Source organism: Bos mutus, chromosome 12, assembly GCF_027580195.1.
Source record: "Bos mutus isolate GX-2022 chromosome 12, NWIPB_WYAK_1.1, whole genome shotgun sequence".
In the NCBI taxonomy this organism is placed as follows: Eukaryota; Metazoa; Chordata; class Mammalia; order Artiodactyla; family Bovidae; genus Bos; species Bos mutus.
In genome coordinates, this window is record NC_091628.1 from 55,403,663 (window position 1) to 55,420,573 (window position 16,911).

A 16,911-nucleotide genomic window follows, 5' to 3' on the forward strand; every position below is an offset into this window, starting at 1 on the left:
ATTATTCTTGAGCCTTATGGTCTAACAGAACCCACTGCACTGGATTTTGGACTTGCTTGGTATGGTCACTTCTTTCTTATTTCCTAATTCTCCCTTTTGGAAGGAAATGTCTGTCCTATCCCTGTCATGCCGTTGTGTTTTGGAACCACGTAACCTGTTTGATTTCCCAGGCTTACTGTGAGGGCAGTTTGCCTTGAGATGAATCATATCTTGAGTCTTGCCCATCTGATTTAGATGATGTTTAGATAGGACTTTGGATTTACATTTTAAAGGTAATGCTGGAATGATTTAGGACTTTTGGGGCTATTAAGATGGAATGAATGCATTGTGCATGCAATAAGGACGAGAATTTTGGTGCGGCACGGCTGGGGTGGAGGGGCAGGGGGAGGGGGTGGGAGGAACAGTGGCAGAATGCTATGAACTGAATATTTGCATCCTCCCCAAATCTATGTGTTGAAACCTAACTCTCAAAGTGACATGTTTAGAGGTGGGATCTCTGGGGGGTGATTGGGTCATGAAGGTGGGGCCCTCATGAATGAGATTAGTGACCTTATGAAACAGACTCCAGAGAGCTTCCTTGTCCCTTTCACCACATATTCAGTTCAGTTCAATCACTCAGTCGTGTCCCACTCTTTGTGACCCTATGGCCTGCAGCATGCCAGGCCTCCCTGTCCATCACCAAATCCTAAAGCCTACTCAAACTCATGTCCATTCCATTGGTGATGCCATCCAACCATTTCATCCTCTGTTGTCCCCTTCTCCTCCCACCTTCAATCTTTCCCAGCATCAGAGTCTTTTCCAATAAGTCAGTTCTTCACATCAGGTGGCCAAAGTATTGGAGTTTCAGCCTCAGCATCAGTCCTTCCAATGAACACTCAGGACTGATTTCCTTTAGGACTGACTGGTTGGATCTCCTTGCAGTCCAAGGACTCTCAAGAGTCTTCTCCAACACCACAGTTGAAAAGCATCAATTCTTCGACACCCAGCTTTCTTTGTAGTCCAACTCTTACATCCAAACATGACTACTGGAAAAACCACAGCTTTGACTAAAGATGGAACCAACTTCTATGAACCAAGAAATTGGCTTTCACAAGACACTGAATCTTCTGGTGCTTTGATTTTTGACTTCCCAGCCCCCAGAAACATGAAAAAGAAATATTTGTCAAATTGTGATGATGGAGAAGACTCTTGAGAGTCCCTTGGACTGCAAGGAGGTCAAAGCAGTCAATCCTAAAGGAAATCAATCCTAAATATTCGTTGGAAGGACTGATGCTGAAGTTGAAGCTCCAATACTTTGGCCACCTGATGCAAAGAGTTGGTTCATTGGAAAAGTCCCTGATTCTGGGAAAGATTGAGGTCGAAATGAGAAGAGGGTGGCAGAGGATGAGATGGTAAGATAGCATCACTGACTCAATGGACATGAACTTGAGCTAACTCTGGGAGATAGTGAAGGACAGAGAAGCCTGGAGGGCTACAGTCTATGGAATTGTAAAGAGTCAGGCATGCCTTAGTGACTGAACAACAACAAGCCATCTAGTCTAGGGTATTTTATTATGGCAGCTTGATCTAAGAAATAGTAATAGATATTTATTAAAAATATTTAGAATTGAGCATCATGAGCATATATTGATCTTTTCAAATAGTTTTGTTAAAAAGGGAAAAAATTGAAAATTGGACTTTCAGGGAACAGAATTTTCTGGAATATATAATTATATTTATTTCTAGTAGTGCTTTCTAATAACCACCCTGGTCAAAAATGCCTTATGTCCTCCACTGTATTGGTAACAATGACCAGTAACAATCATTTTCAAAAGGTTTTTTATTGGGATTGTAATGCCAATCTTTGGATAGACTAATTTTTGAAAGTATTTATTGGATATCTTTAATACACTAAGAAGTACTAGGCATTGAGTCTTTTTCACCACTTTTTTATTATGTAAATATCATATAAAATACATTATATATGGCATGCAGGAATTTAACATTAGAAAATCTATCATATAATTTATCACATTCACATATTATAATTGATAATTCTGGAAATTCTATACTGGTTCATAATTTTTTCCCAAATCTTAATATTCATTTATTACTGTAAAATGAAAGGAAGAATGAAAGTGAAAATTAAAGTCATTCAGTCATGTCCAACTCTTTGCAACCCCACGGACTATACAGTCCATGGAATTCTCCAGGCCAGAATACTGGAGTGGGTAACCATTCCCTTCTCCAGGGACCTTCCGAACCCAGGGATCGAACCCAGGTCTCCCACATTGCAGGCAGATCCTTTACCAGCTGAGTCACCAGGGAAGCCCCCAAAAGAAAAATGTTGCCTCCTAATAGGATAATATTTAACAGAATGAATGATGATGATAAGAAAAAGAATAAGAAAGAGCAGGAAAAAAGAGGACAAAAAGAAAAAAAGGTGAATAAAAATCTAGCTAACATATATGATGTCCTAATTTGTATTAGGCTTTGCTCTGAATATATTACCTGTATTAGCTCATTGACTCTTACAATAGCCCAAATGAAGTGTCTGCTACTTTTATCTTTAATTTATAGATGATAACATTTACACAGATATTAAGTAGTCTTCTGAAAGTCAGATGCAGAGTCAATATCCACTTTAGTTGATGGAAAGAAAGAATGAAAGAGCCATGAAGATAAATAATTATATTGCATTGTGATAGAGGTAACATTTAATCTTTAAAACATTGCTGTAAACTAGATATTATTATTGCTATCTTCATTACATATATGTAGAGTTTGAGTCTTAAGAGAGTTTAGTGGGTCTGCCTAGGCCATCACTCGGCTAGAAAGTGGTAGAACTGGGAATATACTCAGGTTGACTTTAAGTTTGCTGTTGTTTAGTCACTCAGTTGGGTCTGACTCTTTGAGACCCCATGAGCTGCAGGGTTCCAGGCTTCCCTGTCCTTCAAACTCAATGTCCATTGAGTTGGTGATGCCATCCAACCATATCATCCTCTGTTGCTCCCTTCTCCTCTTGCCCTCAATCTTTCCCAACGTCACAAAGAGCCAATGAGTTGGCTTTTTGAATCAGGCGGCCAAAGTATTGGAACTTCAGCTTCAGCATCAGTAAAGTACCTCAAAATATTTTTGTAAGGTAAGATCCTAAGTAGGAGGTCGCCTTTAAATCAGACTTTAAAATATTTTAGCACTTTATCCATTTTTGCATCTTTCTTCCTACAGTTTTCCTATAACAATTTCTTTGAGTTTTGTGTTATTAACATAGATTACATCCTTTGCAGATTGTTTCTTTTTGTAAGGTCTTCATCACGATTAGAGCATTCAAACACAGTAATAAATAGTCCTTTTTATTTTAAAGTGAATCTCATACACATTTCCATAAAAATCCTTTGAAATTTGTCATTGTTGGTTACCTTTACCAAAACAATGAGAACATAAGGCATTTGACCAGTGTGGTGATTAGAAAATGCTACTTGAAACAAATATACATTCCAGAAGGTACTCTTCCCCAAAAGTCCATGTGCATCTTTCAGTTTAAAGTAATTAAATCTATGTAGCAAAGAAAGCAGCCTAGAAATGAAGCCACTCACCAGCTATTTATTCATCTAATTTGCTAGCTGCTACATCTTTCATTGAGTCATCTATTTTCCTACTATATTTATGTGGATAAATGGTCAAGAATATATCTGTGTGGATGTCTTAGCCATCTATTTTTCAATTATTCCTTGGGTTAGTGTGAAAGTTGCTCAGTTGTGTCTGACTCTTTGCGATCCATGGGATCCATTCTCCAGGCAAGAGCATTGGAGTGAGTTGCCATGCCATTCTCCAGGGGATCTTCCCAACCCAGGGATTGAACCCAGGTCTCCTGCGTTGCGGGTGGATTCTTTACCAGCTAAGCCACCAGGGAAGCCCATTCCTTAGCTTAGGTACTGTTTTATGCTAACTTCATATCACTTCACTGAGTTCTTTGGTGAATTCTAACACTGCAGCACTCTGACTGCAAAAGGCGGTTTTCTTCAGCCAATATTTCCTTTCTAATACAATATGTAAACAATTTTAGTTTTTGGCTTTTTGGACAGTGCTGTTACAAATTGCAGCTTGTATTTCTGATTCTTTTCCTCAAATAAATCTTTGAAAATAAATCAGTGTGCTATTTCCCAAACTTACATCATACAACCCTGACATTTGAATCGTTTCAACAATGTGTCTTGGAAATATTTCCAGTATCTTTTTAGTCAAAGTTTCATAACTTAATCCTGACATGGGCAATTGCTGACTTATTTGCATCTTTTCCTGATTATAACTCTACAAAAAAAATTTTAAGGGTCTCTGGCCTGATTTTTTATATGAAATGAGAGAAAGAAGCAACATACTCTCACAAGTAAAAATGTAAGTGTGGTATAGAATACTTTGATCGTTGTCTGCCTAAGGATCTTTCTTCTCCTTTTCAGGGTCTTCTGGGAAGTTGCTGGATATCATTAGCAGATACAGCTTCTTCCTCTTTTCATTACTGAATTTTCTTTTTTTCCTTATGAAGCATTAAATCCTCTAGTCTCAAGAATTTCTAAATCTCCCTCATTACACATCTATAATTAGTATAATTTGGGAACACTGGTTTTTGCTCTCTTTTGACTCCATTCCATGTTTTGGTTCTCTTGTTGTGGTGGCCAAAGTATTGTAGCTTCAGCTTCAGCATCTGTCCTTCCAATGAATATTCAGGGTTGATTTCCTTTAGGATTGACTGCTTTAATCTCTTTGTTGTCCAAGGGACTCTTGAGAGTCTTTCTTCTCTTACCCATTTTTTTTTTTTTTTTTTGACTGTGTGCCGTATCATGTGGCATCTTAGTTCCTCAACACGGATCAAACCCACTCCCCCTGCAGTGGGAATGCAGAGTCTTAACCACTAGACCATTTGGGAATTCCCTCCTTTTACCCTTCCTCATCCAGATCTTTAGTGCCAACATTTTTTTTCCTGATTTGCCTACCCACGTCCAGCCTGCGGTCATGACTGTAGGAGTTTTCTCATTCGTTTTGTTCCCTGGTAATTCTCTATAGAATCATCATAGTATACATTAGAAGTACAACATGATGATTCTCATATTAGGCATTCTTGGTAAAGAAACTGAAGGACAATGACCTGAATATGTCACTGAAAATGAGGACAGACTAAGGTTCAGAAGTCAAAGTTCAGACTCAACTTAGTCCAATGCTGTCCAGCTCTACTGCTGTTTCCCATTTTAGGAAGTATAAACATGACCATTTTTGCCCCAATTTTAATTTATTTTACCTTTATATAAATTCATAACAGTAACCTCCAACCTCATATTTACTAAGATGTTACATTTTTTTTTCAGAGCTTCCCATTTTAAGTAGCATTTCTTACATGATAGTTACCTGAAGAAAGCAAAAAAAAAAAGAAAAAGTGAAATGTGCATTGGATCAGACCTGCTTGACGTCAGCAAATTTCTGCAAAACAGACAGATGATATTCATAACCTCAAAGTATCTTTTTAAAGAAGTAGCACAGCACAACTTATTGTTAGTGCTCAGACGTACAATCACTCTCAGCATCAATTGCTCCCAGTTTGATGAATTTTGTTCTTTCACTGATCAGAATGTTCTTTCTTCTTTTCTGGAAAAAAAATTCTGGAAAGATATCTTCCAATGCTGAAGAAGTCTTTAAGGCTTATCATTGGACCTTGATGGAATTAGAAGACTACTGATTTGTTCAGAAAACCTCAGACAAGTTTAAAAATAGTATGTACTTAGTAAAACTGTACTGAGAAAAGAGCATATGGTTATATTACTTAGTGGTTTCTATGAATAGCCTTCATGTGCAACTGTTTCATTTATCAGGAGTTTTCATTTCTACACCTGCAGATACATCCCAAACCAGGCTTATTTTGAGCTTATGTTTCCCCTTTTATAGAAGATAGTATCATGTGAAACCATGGGGTGGGGGGAGGGACAGAATTGATTTATAATTTCAATCAACTAGTTCTTTAACATTTTCCTGGCATTTGACTTCCATTAAGTTGTTAAGTTGTTTGGACAGAATCCCATTGTTGATTACTTATATTTTGGGGATTGACTTTCTTATTTTAACCAAAAAAAAAAAAAAAAAGTGATTCTCACTTTTCTCTTGAGCCATTGCAAGAAAGACAGCATTGCAAGTGTAAGGGAGGATGTTTTTCAAATTAAATTTTTACTCTTTATTTGAATATAATTAAACTGTCAAGTGGTTTATTTGAGGCTGTGAAATTTGTGGACACTGGCAAAAACTTTCCTGCATTACTGAAAGAAATCCAGGTGACTAGCTTCTCCCTGTCTCACAGACCTATCACAACTTTCTTCTTTCTCCTTTTCCAATTCTGATTTTCTGTCTCCCAGTCTCCAGCTGCTTTTGACCCTGTCACTCAGGATTGAGGCATCTGGCTTTACCTCTGTGTGACACATATTCCTTAGGTCTGGACAGGAAAAGCAGATGTCATGAGACTGTGGGCCTTACAGGTTTGAAGTCAGGGTCTATTAGTGTGATTGGAAAAGATAGGCTGGGCTGGGGATTTGGGGTCACATGAATCAGGTCAAATACTCAATGTAGTATTTACTCTAGAAATTCTTCTGAGATGTGTTCTTTTTCTCCCTGATTTTTCCTTTTTCTCATTTCCTGACCATTACTCCCATACTCCTCCAGATATACACACACCATTTTCCATTCTGCTGCTTTTTTCTGACTTGCCTGGTTATGTGTGTATGTGCATCAATATTGCCCTTATGAGAAGTGTTTGGACAAGTACCTTTCTGCTTTCATTTCTTTGATTCTAAAGTGGTGCTAGTAATACCTAGCCTTGGAATTATGAGGAAAATTAAATAACACAGGGTTTACAAAATGTCTTGTATCCTGCCTAGTACACAGTAAATATACCCTAAATGATAATTATTGCTATTATATGACTCAGTTAGAACAGGTTATGAGTTCCAGGGACTTCTCTGGTGGTTCAGTGGTTAAGATTCTATGCTTCCAATGCAGGGGCCCTGGGTCAGAGAACTACTGGAGCGGGTTGCCATGCCCTCCTCCAGGGATCTTCCGGGTTCTTCCCAACCCAGGGATCAAAACCAGGTCTTTCTCATTGCAGGTAGATTCTTTACTGTCAGAGCCACCAGGAAAGCCCAAGACACTGAACTGGGTAGCCTATCCCTTCTCCAGGGGATCACCCCAACGTAAGGATTGAACCAGGGTCTCCTGCATTGCAGGTGAATTCTTTACCAGTTGAGCCACCAGGGAAGCCCATGTATATTCATACATATTATTAATATATTAGTAAAACTATATTATTATATATATTATAGTATATATAAGTTATATAAATATATTTAAAAGTATATACATTACTTATATATATACTACTAATATATATATATATATATACATATACATATATACACTGCTGCTGCTGCTGCTGCATCACTTTAGTTGTGTCTGACTCTGTGCGACCCCATAGATGGCAGCCCACCAGGCTCCTCCGTCCCTGGGATTCTCCAGGCAAGAACACTGGAGTGGGTTGCCATTTCCTTCTCCAATGCATGAAAGTGAAAAGTGAAAGTGAAGTCACTCAGTCGTATCCAACTCCTAGTGACCCCATGGACTTCAGCCCACCAGGCTCCTCCGTCCATGGGATTCTCCAGGCAAGAGTACTGGAGTGGGTTGCCATTTCCTTCTCCAATGCATGAAAGTGAAAAGTGAAAGTGAAGTCGCTCAGTCGTGTCCGACTCTAGCGACCCCATGGACTGCAGCCTACCAGGCTCCTCTGTCCATGGGATTTTCTAGGCAAAAGTACTGGAGTGGGGTGCCATTGCCTTCTCCATATATATACACACACACTATATATTCACTCTACTTTAAGTATATTATGTATTCTTAAAGACCAAACCCAAGATCAAAGATTAAACTGTGGGTCCAAACAGAGGCAGTAGGCAAGAAGTACTGGAGATGGTTTGTAGGGATCAGATTGTCTAGCAGGAAGCAGAGAGAATCCTAGTCCAGGAATGATGGTAGTATATGACATGGGAAAAGTCCTGAAAGATGAAGGTTAGCAAATTAGCTAAAAGACTAGATTTTTCCTCAGCCAGAAAAAGGAATGAAGTTTGGTTATTTTTAGAGATGTGGATGGACCTAGAGTCTGTCATATGGAGTGAAGTAAGTCAGATAGAGAAAAATAAATATCATATGTTAATGCGTATATGTGGAATCTATAAAAATGGCACAGGTGAACCAATTTGCAGGGCAGAAACAGAGACGCAGATGTAGAGAATGGATGAGTGGACATGGTGGAGAGGATGAACTGAAAGAGTGGAGTTGACATGCACACTACCAGGTGTTAAATAGCCGGTGGGAACCTGCACAGGGAGCTCAGCTCAGTGCTCTGTGGTGACCTAGAGGGGAGGGACGGGGAGGGAGGGCGGTTTAAGAGGGAGGAAATAGATGTATACATATAGCTGATTTACTTTGTTATACAGCAGAAAGTGACATAGCATTGTAAAGCAACTATGCATGCATTCGTGCTCAGTTACTTCAGTCATGTTTGACTGTTTGCAACCCTATGGACTGTAACCCACCAGGCTCCTCTGTCCATGGGATTCTCCTGGCAAGAATACTGGAGTGGGTTGCCATACCCTCCTCCAGGGGATCTTCTGGACCCAAGGATCGAACTCACATCTGCCTGTGTTCCCTGCATTGCAGGTGGATTCTTTAACCACTGAGCCACCTGGGAAACCCAAAGCAACTATACCCCAATTTAAAAAAAGGACTGGATTTTAAATGTTCTTACCACATACAAAAATTTTTATGTGACATGAGAAAGGTGTTGGCTCATGCCATGGTGGCAATCATATGGCAAAATATAAATGCATCAATGCACTGTGCATCTTAATCATACCAATGTTATATGTCAATTATATCTCAGTTGAAAGAATTGTCATAGCCAGAGCGTGACGGGCCATGGGTGCTCAAGCATCAGCTGCCTGTCCTCTTCCTTAGTGGCAGCACTCACTTAATGAGGATGAATGTGGGGTGGCCACTATGTGTGGAGACCAACCAGGTTTTTCTGGCTCACACAGCTCATCAGAGATTTAGAATTGGATCCCAGCACTTTCAAACACCAGCTGCTCTGCAGGGCGAGGTTTTCGCCACATCCCACATTTCTCTAACACGTTTTCTGAGAAATCTTCAGGAAAGAGCAGATACTTGAGCTAACTTTTGAAAGGCACTCTGGGCCAAGGGCCCTGAAAGGGAGAGCACAACCAGTTAAGAAAAGCCAGAGTATTGGGCATTTGAATGTAGGCACAGAGTGTACATGATCATGGAGCAGGAGCTTTGTTGCTTAGTCGCTAAGTTGTGTCCGACTCTGTGACCCCATAAAGTGCAACACATGAAGCTTCCCTGTCCTCTACTATCTCCCTGAATTTGTTCAAACTCATGTTCATTGAGTCAGTGATGCCACTCAATCATCTCATCCTCGGTCGGCCCCTTCTCCTCCTGCCTTCAATCTTCCCCAACATCAGGGTCTTTTCCAGTGAGTCAGCCCTTTACATCAGATGGCCAGAGTATTGGACCTTCAGCTTTAGCATCAGTCCTGCCAATGAATACTCGGGGATGATTTCCTTTAGGATTAACTGGCTTGATCTACTTGCTCTCCAAGGGACTCTCAAGAGCCTTCTCCAGCACCACAATTCAAAAGCATCAATTCTTTGGTGCTCAGCCTTCTTTAGGGTCCAACTCTTATATCTGTACATGACTACAGGAAAAACCACAGCTTTGATTACATAGAAGGATGTCTCTGCTATTTAAAAGGCAGTATAGGTTTGTCATAGCTTTTATTCCAAGGAGTAAGCCTCTTTTAATTTCGTGGCTGCAGCCACTGTCCACAGTGATTCTGGAGCCCAGGAAAATAAAATCTGTCACTGTTTCCACTCTTCCCTCATCTATTTGCAATGAAGTGATGGGACTGGATGCCATTATCTTAGTTGTTTGAATGTTGAGTTTTAAGCCAGCTTTTTCACTCTCCTCTTTCACCTTCATCAAGAGGCTCTTTAGTTCTTCTTTGCTTTCTGCCATTAGAGTGGTATCAACTGCATATCTGAGGTTGTTGATATTTCTCCTGGCAATCTTGATTGCAGCTTGAAATAAGTGCAATTTGAGATCCCTGAGCTAATAAGTGAAAATGTTACCCTGAGTCCTGGAGTTATTAAGGACATCATTAGAATATGTGAAGCAGGTATGTGCGATTTGTGTTTAGAACTTGTAGTGAATGAATTGGAAAAGAATGCAGCTGGAAACTAATATATCAATTAAGAAATATTTTTAATAAATGATAAGAGATGTCAAGATGTCCAATGTAGAAAATGTTTGTGACACTGGAGAGCAGGGGATAACTTTGACAGATAGTAAGCACGTTCAGTGTAGACAAGAGAGAAAGGGGGGAGGAGCTGTTAAAGGAGATACTTAATACAGGAAGAGGAGTGGCTAATGAGATTCTCCAGTTGGCTTGAGATTCCACTTCATCTGGAGAGTTTTGACAGGACTTAGCCTACTGCAGAGATTTCTAGGAGAAATCCATTCATGGCATCCCTACTTTGTGAAGAACAGGGATCTAATCAGATCTTATTTAATGTGAGTTGTAAGGGTGGATTTACCTTTGACTTGCACCTTCTCTGAATTGCTATTAGACATAAACTGTTGTTGAATTCTAAAGCATATTTGATGCAAATTCATAATTATACAACATGATTTTTTTCTTCTGATACTGAAGATGAGGACTTTAAAATTATGTGAATCAAATAAACATACCATTTCTATTCCATGCCACCATACTGTGGCATGTCTATAAGTACCTGTTCAGTTTATATATTCTGTGCATACTCTAAAAAAATGGCACCATCTGCCATGACACACCCAGGAAAACTAATTGTTTTTGTAGGTGCTGAAATGGATATATATTTATCTTTGTCTTTGTATATGTTTATGATTAAATGTTATTGAGTGTTAAGAAATAAAATCCTTTATGACTTTTCTTCTAAAATCTAATACAGCATGATATAGAAGTTAATACCCTAATTGCAAACTAACAAGAGATGCTTTACAATTACTTCAGTGTTTGCATGGTTATGACTCATGAACAAGTTACTTTCATGGTTGGGTTGCGTTTATACAAGACAGGGTGTGAATTTTAAAAATGGATCAACAAGATGGGACAGATTTAGGTGTGGATGTTTTTACGTAACATGTTTAAATATGGGCATCGAGAAGCAGAAAAACAAATACCTCTTTTGGCATGCTCAATAGGTCAAGAAGACTTTGTGCACTATTGTATTAATAAACATTTATGGAGATTGAATGAAAATTGGCATCAGGTAGGGTTCTGGCAAAAAGCCCTTTAGTAGAGTCAGTTGAAAGCTAGTGACACCTTAAATCCTTAAGAAAACATGGAATGATGCCACTTGCAAATCCTTCACTTACAACAGATGGAATGCAAGCTTGTTCCAAATGGCAGACTACTCAACAGTGGCAAACGGAATTAAACTAATCATGATAGTGTGAATCTGTGAAAAAAAAGGAAGTAGACATATAACCCAAGAAATTCAAATGGAATATTTTTACTGTGTTTCACACCTAGGAATACACAGGTAATTTTCTAACTCACATGGGTGATTTCCAGTCATATTGTTTGTCCTGGTCTATGTCCATTGGCCCTTTTGCAAATAGAAGCCAGTTATTGTTATGCCTTTAACACAAATCTGAGTCCTGTATCCCCGATTTTAAGAACAGACACCACTATGCCCAGCACAGCCCTTACATACAGTAGTCTCTTTGAAAAGCTGGCAAGTCTGAAATCACTCTTCCCAGAACGAGGGTTAAAAAGCCTGAATCTCCTCTATGGTTCTGAAACGTTTCCACATTTCTCTTCACCAACTCTGCCCACGGGTAATGCCAGCCTGCTTATAGGCAATCTCTGAGCAAGTTCAGAATTGTGCAGTAAATAGTACACTCTACGTTACCATTTATATTACAGCTAAATTGGTCTTATTAAGAGATTAACTATAGGACAAAAGATACCTCCTAGAGGCTTAAGAATTCTCTTTAAAAATGTATCCTCAAGAAGGAGCCTAAGAAAAAGAATTATCATCCAACTAACAAGATATTAGGAGGGGGTGTGGAAGTAGAGATTATATAACAAGGAGGCTCAGACATACTACACAGGCATGCATCCTAGTAAGTGTTCTATATATACATATAATTATTTCCATGAGCTAAGTCAAATAGATACCTGCATCATATTCCATGTTTACTTTCTTCCTTGAGATTTTCTGCTACGAATAATTAGGAGACTACACCACACTGTTTGTCACAATCTTAAATCTTGATTCAGAGGCTTCCTTGGTGCCTAGTGGCTAGGAATCCCCCTGCCAATGCAAGGGACATGGGTTTTATCCCTGGTCCGGAAAGATCCTACACGCCGAAAAGCAACTAAGCCAGTGCACCACAATTACTGAGCCCACACTTCAGAGTCCTGGAGTCACAAGTACTGAAGCCCATGCCCCTAGAGCCTGAGCTCCACAACAAGAAAAGGGACCGCAATAAGACTGCACACCACGACTAAGAGCAGCCCCTGCTCACCACAGCTAGAGAAAGCCTGCATGCAGCAAGAAAGACCCAGCGCGGCCATAAATAAAATGAAACTTAAAAAAAAATCTTGGTTCAGGATTTCTGGGATTCCAACTCTAGGTAGATAATTGGCAGCAACTTTGGGGAACTTTTATAGAGAACAGCTTCTTCTTCTCCAGAAACATTTAGCAAAGAATTGTGATGTATTACTCCTGCCATGAGCTTAGTGGCATTCTCAGATCTCTTGGAGACAATGATGCTTTCCTGCTTCCTTGGGTTACCTTCTCTCTGTTGTCACCTTCTCTCTGTTGTTACCTTCTTTCTTTTGTCATATTGAAAGTTGTCATTCTGTTGTCATTACTTTCTCTCTGTTGCTTAATCGCTCAGTCGTGTCCAACTCTTTGCAATCCCACAGACTGTAGCCCACCAGGCTCCTCCCTCCATGGAATTCTTAAGGCAAGAATACTGGAATGAGTTGCCATTTCCTTCTCCAGGGGATTTTCCCTTCCCAGGGATCCTATCGGTCTTCTGCATCTTCTGCATTGACAGGCAGGTTCTTTATGACTGAGCCACAGGTAGCTAATACCCATGCTCTCAGGAACAGAATCACAAACTTCTTTTAAGGACTAATTTACTGCAGTAGTTTCTCAGAATCCTTAGATATTGTCTAGAGGGTATTTATTTTCCTGATGTCTGAAGAATATTATCCAAATGGTCCCTTAAAATATCTTCACAGGTACTGCACTGCAAAGCTATGCAGACTGGAAGTGTCCAAACTCTGGTACCCAGTCATAGTAAGAATCCTAATTGATTTTTCATATGTCCCTGCCATAAATCCATGAAATATTATGGACTTTGTCTTTTTTCTCTCTTATAGTCACATATCCAGTCCTGTTCATTCCATCTATTTAACAATCTCTTGAAACCAAGCACCATTACCATAGCTGAACCACCAACTATAAAAATATCTTTTATATCTCCACATGTTCCACTAATCCCTTCCAATCATTCTTCAAACAATAGCCAAGGTAACTTTATAATAGTACAGATCTTATTATATTCTCTTCCTAGTTTAAACCACATCAGTGACTCCTGATTATTCTTCAGATAAGGCCAGAATCCATAATGTGGTCTCTAAGGCCCTATTTGGTCTGAGACCTGCCTTGAGCTGCAATCCCTGGCCTTCTCCTGAGATTTTCCTCCTGTCTGCCTCAGGACCTTTGCACAGGCTCTTCCCTCTTTAGGGAATACTTTTCTGCACCCTCCATCCACTTCTTTATTCAGCCAACTCCTATTCATTCTTCACTTTAAAAAATATTTAGTTAGTTATTTTCTTAGGCTGCATTAGGTCTTCGTTGCTGCTCGGGTTTTTTCTACTTGCAGCAAGCAGGGGCTACTCTCTAGTTGCTGTGTACAGGCTTCTCATTGCTGTGGCTTCTTGTTGCAGAGCATGGGCTCTAGGCACACAGGCTCAGTAGTTGTGGTACAAGGGCTTAGTTGCCCTACAACATGTGGGATCTTCCCAGAGCAGAGATTGAACCTGTGTCTCCTGCATTACAAGGTGGACTCTTAACCACCAGACCATCAGGGAAGCCCAATTCTTCACTTTTAACTTAAATATCCTTTCTTCAGTGAACCCTTCACTTGACCTCAGTTCATACCTGCTGAATAGGCAAGATCACTAATTGTATACTCTCAGCACAATTCACTTAATCAATTGTCTTTGACATTAATTGTTTTATGCTTAACTTTTCTTGTAGACTTTAAGCTCCAAGTGTATCCAAGATTGTATCTTGTTTACAATGTTTACACCAGTTTTCTCTAGCTTGGAGCATTGCAGTCAGTCAGGACTCAATATATATTTATCTGTCATCTGCTAGGCATCTCTTGAAGTGCATGCATCACATTTGGTTCAATAAGGTAAACTTGAACGATAACTTTAAAAGTTTCTGATTTATACCATTAAAGCTTTGCAGCATATAAAAATTCTGATTTTTCTATTATTTTTTTAGTGTAAACAAAACTGTTCATGTTAATAGCTTGTTCCTAGGAAATTATGTTTTTTGTTTTAATCTCATGTGATGCGTGTATAATATATAGGTGAATGGTTGGTGGATTTTTAAAATAAATGCTTAAGAAGGCGTTCCACTGCCCTAATTTTTTGTCTTCAGCATCTCTATCAATTTAGCTATTTCACTTCGTTGTTCTCTTGGTTTAATATTAAACTCCAAATTCTAGGAATCTGGTACAAATTTCCTAAGGAACTGGACTGAAAGATACTTTAAATGACACATCACCGGGTTCTACTCACAACTGTTCTCTTTTCCTTTGAACCATTTATCCTCTTAAATTGGGTGAGTTACTTCTCAACCTGCTACATCATCTAGAAAGGCAATGTGACCATGCACATCAAGTCAAAGCTACTTTTCAGACCCAAAGTACCTAGTCATTCTCCCTGTCACAGGGCCCACTAATCCCATGCCATTAAAATCAGAACTGAACCCACTCCAGTATTCTTGCCTGGAGAATTCCATGGACAGAGGAGCCTGGCAGGCTACAGTCCACAGGGTCGCAAAGAGTCGGCCACCACTGAGCGACTAACATTTTCACACTTACAATGAGTGTAATATTGATGGTATCCCAATTAAACATGAGTGATAAAAAAGAGATACAGGTTGAAAACCATGTTTGTAAATAGGAAAGTTTCACCTATTCACTAAATGGCAGTTTTTATAACCTTTCAGGGTTTGGAATATATGTAATTTTAAAAAACATATCATATAGTCCAAAAGGGCATCTATTTACAATGAAAGAAAAAGCCACAGGAATCACATCTGCTCTTACACCTGATTTAAGTAATACTTGTTGCCTGTATGTGATTATACAGCAAGATGCTCATGTTTGGACCTGCATACCAGACTGGATTTTTATAAAGTTACGGCTAATTAAATTGCTCCCATGTTTCTTTGTAGACTGTATGATACAGCAGAAACTCTGGAATATGTCTTGCTTTTATTTCTTTCTTATCATCTTTCCAAGGTTTCAAATTAACAAAGGTTAATAACGAGAATAATTTCTTTATGTATTAGCATATATATGAGGCTTCCTAGGTGGCAGTAGTGGTAAAGAACTCGCCTGCCAATGCAGGAGACATAAAAGATGAGGGTTCAATCCCTGGGTTAGGAAGATACCCTGGAGTAGGAATTGGAGTAGGACATTAGCATATATGTCCTAATTCAGACAGTATAAATACATATTATGATTTTTAAATTTTAGACTTAATTTCATCTTTAGCCTCTAAACTTACTGATGCTGAAATCTGGGCTTGGGCACAGACTTTGTGCCTCTTTCTGAAAAAATGTGAATTTCAGGCTAAGTCTGATAATGACTTATTTCTCTGGCTTATACCTAAAACATTTTCTTTTAATTATTTACTCTATTTTAAATTTAATCCTTTGAGTCATATATAAATATATTCATTGCAAATGATGTAAGCGATACAGATAGAGTAAAAGTCCCTCCCTATAACACCATGCCAATCTAATCCCATTCCTTTTCCTAATAATGGTCATGACAAACCACTAAATTGTTTGTTTACTTTAAAATTCAGTTCATATGTATATGTTAATATATATGTTAAATTTATCATAAAAATATATCATGACCTAAATCAAATTGCTCCTTAAAACTTTCCAGTGGCCTTTTTTCCTGGCTTTTAATTATTTGGCTGTACTGTGTAGCTGGTGGGGTCTTAGTTCCCCAAACAGGAATCAAACCCACGCCTATGCAGGAGATGTGAGAGACACAGGTTTGATCCCTGGGTCGGAAGACCCCCTGGAGGAGGGTATGGCAACTTACTCAAGTATTCTTGCCTGGAGAATCCCATGGACAGAGGCAGGCTGCAGTCCACTGGGTCACAAAGAGTCGGACATGACTGAAGCGACTTAGCACATACATGCAAGTATGAATAGAGGAGGAGGAAGAGGAAAGAATACACTAGAATTCCCTCTTTTATTAACCATAGGGTTAAATGTATACTGTTAGTGGAATTCATTAACTCTACACAGTTTAGTCTACCCTCAGTGAGCAATTAGCCATATATAAGCAGCAAACCTGAGATGGAGACAAAAAGATAGTCAGCTTGTTAGTTCACAACTAATGTTTGCCTGTTTCTAGTACACAGGCTTTAAGTTTATCTGAGATTGTAGACAAGTCTTTCCTACCAACCCAATAATCCTCTGTTGTTTACAAACAATTGCAATTTGG

General features: G+C 39.1%; 1 protein-coding gene across 5 annotated transcripts in view; it reads left to right on the forward strand.

The window, feature by feature from the left end:
* The window catches only part of LOC138990213 (uncharacterized), a 181,726-nt gene that overhangs the window by 116,207 nt on the left and 48,608 nt on the right, over nucleotides 1-16,911 (forward strand). The window lies entirely within an intron of this gene.